At 36.3% G+C, this 4,470-nt stretch overlaps 1 protein-coding gene across 1 annotated transcript in view; it reads right to left on the reverse strand.

The window, feature by feature from the left end:
* The window catches only part of CEP128 (centrosomal protein 128kDa), a 414,369-nt gene that overhangs the window by 183,985 nt on the left and 225,914 nt on the right, over nucleotides 1–4,470 (reverse strand). The window lies entirely within an intron of this gene.

A 4,470-nucleotide genomic window follows, 5' to 3' on the forward strand; every position in this document is an offset into this window, starting at 1 on the left:
AGGAGTTTGAGGTTGCTGTGAGCTAGGCTGACGCCACGGCACTCACTCTAGCCTGGGCAACACAGTGAGACTCTGTCTCAAAAAAAAAAAAAAAAAAGAAAGTTGCAATTGGAATGGCACAGTAAGTTCAGGCTTTGACTGTCCCTCTTTGCTTCAAAAACACACCAATAACAAGTAATATAGAAAAACAGGAAACCAGAAAGCCATTTCAAGGACCCAGAACAAACCAAATGTCTCTGTGAACATGAAATGAACCCTCACAGACCTCCAATGATGGGCATGGCTGACCTACCTGGCTCCAGACTGTGATGCAGGCAGTGGACAGGGCACTCAGCTCCCACAGGACAAGGGGGCCCAACGTACTCACTGCAGTGAGGAAATAGACCTAAGCTAAGACCTTTGCTTAAAACCAGGAGGTTGGGCTAGGGCTACAGACATTAGAAAAGAGGCCGATGAAAATTTTTGCCGAATGCTGCCTGAGACTATGAGGCTGATGAAAGCTGAAGGACAGTGACGCACCTTCAAAATGGAAACAACAGAGTGACCGAGGGGCTCAACAAATGGATGTGGATCCAGCCAATAAAACCCCTGAGAGAAAGAACCCGGAATCAATTATAAGACATGATTTGGAACAGAGAGACTATACAACTGTTAGGGAGTGGGGAATCCAGAGGAAGAGAGTAACTAACCAATCAAAATGAGTGTTCCAACCCAAATTCTAAAACACTTGGAAAAATATCTAATGCTAAAAAGTTAGCCAAGAAAATCAATATTCAGAAATGAATTTCCTTCAGATTAAATAAATTGTACAGGGTGCTATGACAAAGACTCTTAAAAATAGCATTTCTCATACTCAGAGAAATGACAGTGATGATGATGATACTGATGAAGATGATGATGATACTGATGAAGATGATGAAGGTGCCGCTCCTGATGTCAGCTAACAGTAATAAAAAAACTTACTATGTGCCGAACATTTTACAGGAAATAACTCATTTATTCCTTGCACAATCCTCTCAATAATCTATGAGGTAAAAAATTAAGTTATTCTGATTTTATTGTTGAGGAAATTGAGACATGGTCAAGTTAAATATCAGCTTAAAGGAACACAGCTGCTGTGTGAAGAGATGGAATTCAAACCTAAGCAGGCTATCTCCAGAGGCTGTGCATTTAATTATACCACACTCTCTGAAGAAACAAAGAATATGTATTGAATCCCTTTAGAAAGAATAAGACAATGAAAAGCATAAGGAGGAAGAAATGAAACAAGAATGTTTGGATATATGAACTAAAATAAAATCTTAAGCCCCCCCCCCGCCCCAGTCGACTGAATAGACTCCCTCTTGGCCAAGGGACTCCCCTCCACCCAAAAAAAAAATCCTTAAAGCTCAGTTGCCAGCCATGAGGAAAAAGGAGGTCTGACATGCCTACTTACGACCTGCCCCTTTTGGAGTTATTTTTTGTAACAGTAAGATACAAAATCATTAGCAAGCCTAAGGCCATGTAAGACAAAAGTTAAACCACACCTGAAGGTCAGCAATTTACTTAACAGATCATTTGAGTCTCAGTATATGTCCAGTGGCTTGTCTCTGATTAACAGACTACCTTATCTTAACACATTCCAAGCCTTTAGACAAAGCTTCATTTATTCAACCAATTACAAATCAAAGAATCTTTAAACCCACCTATAACGCGTAATCCCTCCTTCAATGTGTCCTGCCTTTATAGGCCAGACCAAAGCACGCCTCCCATGTATTGATTTATGACTTAAAGTGTAATTCCTGTCTCCCTAAAATGCATAAAACCAAACTGCAACCCAACCACAGTGGGAACACTTGCTCAAAGCTCCTTGGGCGTGGTTCTCCATGGTTGCCCACATTCCACTCAGAATAAACCTCTTTAAATTATTTTACAGGGTTTGGGTTCTTTTCCACTGACAGATATAAAGAGAAATATTAGGAAGTAAAATATACAATTATTCAAATAAAAATTAAATATATGTGATAAATGCTGGGACTGGACAAAGTAAATTAGAGAATTAGAAAATGACAAGTGCTGGGGAATTCATTCAGAATGCAGCACAGGGAGACAAGCAGATTGTTAAAGATAACATGAAAGAGCAATCATGTCACATGAAGGACAGATTGAGAGGTTGTTAGGAGTTCAGAGGAAGAGAATAAAGAGAATGCTAGACACAACGTAGGATGAAATAATGCCTGAGAATCTTAAGAACTGAAGAAAGATGTGAGCTCTCAGATCCCATGCTTGCCTAAAAGATAAGGTAGGGTTAATAAAGAAAAATCCCCACTGTAAGCCTATCAAAGTGAAATTATGAAATACTAACAAAAAAGGAACAATCTTAAGGGCTACTAGAGATAGATTGATAATGTACGGGAAGGAAAAAAAAAGGAGTAGATTGATAGAGTTCTCTTTAGTAAAGTAAGTCCCAAGATAACTGTAATATTTAAATGTATTGAAAAAAAATTAAACAAGAACTAAGTAATCAACTGAGATTGTACCATTGACTCATTTCATGTATTGTCTCATCTTATGAGACAAAGGTACTGTCCCACTCCATTGACACAGGCCAATGAAATAGATGGGAAGTGACATATGTCCCTACTGAGCAGAAGCTTTAAGATACAGTTTAGATTTTGCCTTGGTCTTTCTTTTTTGCTACAAAAATGACATGCTCCAAACTGGGGCTGCTCTAATTCCCATTCTGATTCCTAAAATGAGTAGACATGAGCAGCTGACATGTAGCCAACAATTTAATGCGAGCAGGAAATACACCTTGGTTGTTACATGCATCGCAAAAAAGGCAAAATAAAGATGTTTCCAGACACACACCAAGAGAATTTACTAATCACTGACCATCACTAAAAAGAAATAAAAAAGATTATTAAAGGATCTATTTCAATATAAAAAAAAGGAAAACGGGTATATCATGAGATATAAGAAATGGAGGATTTTTATCAGTGAGAGGATTTTACACTTACTTTGTAATCTTTATATGAATTTGATTCAATGACAGTTATCTTGAGCTATAAGAGGAGTATAACATTCAGTTGTGTTTCTATCTTTCTTTTAACTTCTAAACCAGAGAATCCTTACTTAATCCAATAGGTCACCAGAGGAATGACTACAATTATTTGGTGATTCTCTAGGATGTTGTAAATAATCAGATCAAACACTGACCAAGAAAGAGTGTAGGGAAGGGTATGTCATAGACAATGACTTCCAGCATTTTATCTGATGGTAAGTTATCAAATTTAACACACTGAAATGTTAGAAGGTTAAACATTTACACTAGGGAAATAAAAGCAAATACATTTGTAAAAGATAGTCATTAAACTGATTAAGTCTTTCTGAATTAAATATAGGGAATAAGGACTACAGATCACTTCTCTACAGTTAAATGGCCTTGGATTGTTGATAAGGTACTAGGGGTGTCAGACAATCCTTAACAAATGCCACGTTCTCTGACAGACTTCCCCATCAGTTACACATGACTCATTATTAATAAAAATATCATAAGACAGACATCTAGGGAAGAGTATCAAACCTAACATTAATCGAGCCATTCTCAAACCATGTCAAACTAGAGCACAATACAAATGCATAAACTTTTCTATTTTTTATAAATAATTAAGTTAAAATCCCCTTCCTCTGCCAACGACAAGCTATGGAGAATGAAGAGAACAAAAAAGGCAATCTGCTAATAACAGACCAAAAAGAGTTTAAATATGTGAACAAATCAAACTGAAATTCACCACTCTTTTTGCAAGCTGGGTAAATTGGATGCTTTACTTTAATGAGCCATGAAGAAGGACTGATTGATTATAGGGGATGTTGCTTTATGGTTTACTGTTCACAAATCACTGATCTCCTTATTGTGTTGTCTATATATAGTAATCTGTTTTCTCCTTCTTGTTTTTTTTTGGGGGGTGGGGGAAAGAGAGGAGAGGGGACAGGTGGGGAAGAATTTTATATCTTCAAAATTATCCTCACATATCAAAACTGACAGGCCTTTGAAGTTTAAAAGCACCTTTCACAATTCCAATTTGGTAAAAGCAAAAACAGAGATTTATACCAAAGAGATGACACACATAAATTTTGACCTTGAAGCCTGTGGTCTGCCAATTATAAATTACGTATTTCTAGGCCTATTTTTCTGGCAATATCAATAGGACATATAAGCTAGCAATTGAATGTAAAATAAATTTATACAATTCTTTACAAATAAAGACACTCAAACTAGGAAGAAATATTTTTAAAAATAATCTTCACAAGAAGCACAGAAGTCTTCTCTTGTTCCTCTCTGAAATTAACTTTACCACTCAACAAATTTTGAGATACTTATTAAGTAATAAAAGAAAGTAGACTGAAAGTAAATACAAAAGTGCTTTTGTGAAAAACAATATCACAGAACTGCTAATATTATACTAAGTATATTAAAATACTTGTTAA

The sequence above is a fragment of the Propithecus coquereli genome, unplaced genomic scaffold (assembly GCF_000956105.1).
Source record: "Propithecus coquereli isolate 6110/MARCELLA unplaced genomic scaffold, Pcoq_1.0 Scaffold5, whole genome shotgun sequence".
Taxonomy (NCBI): Eukaryota; Metazoa; Chordata; class Mammalia; order Primates; family Indriidae; genus Propithecus; species Propithecus coquereli.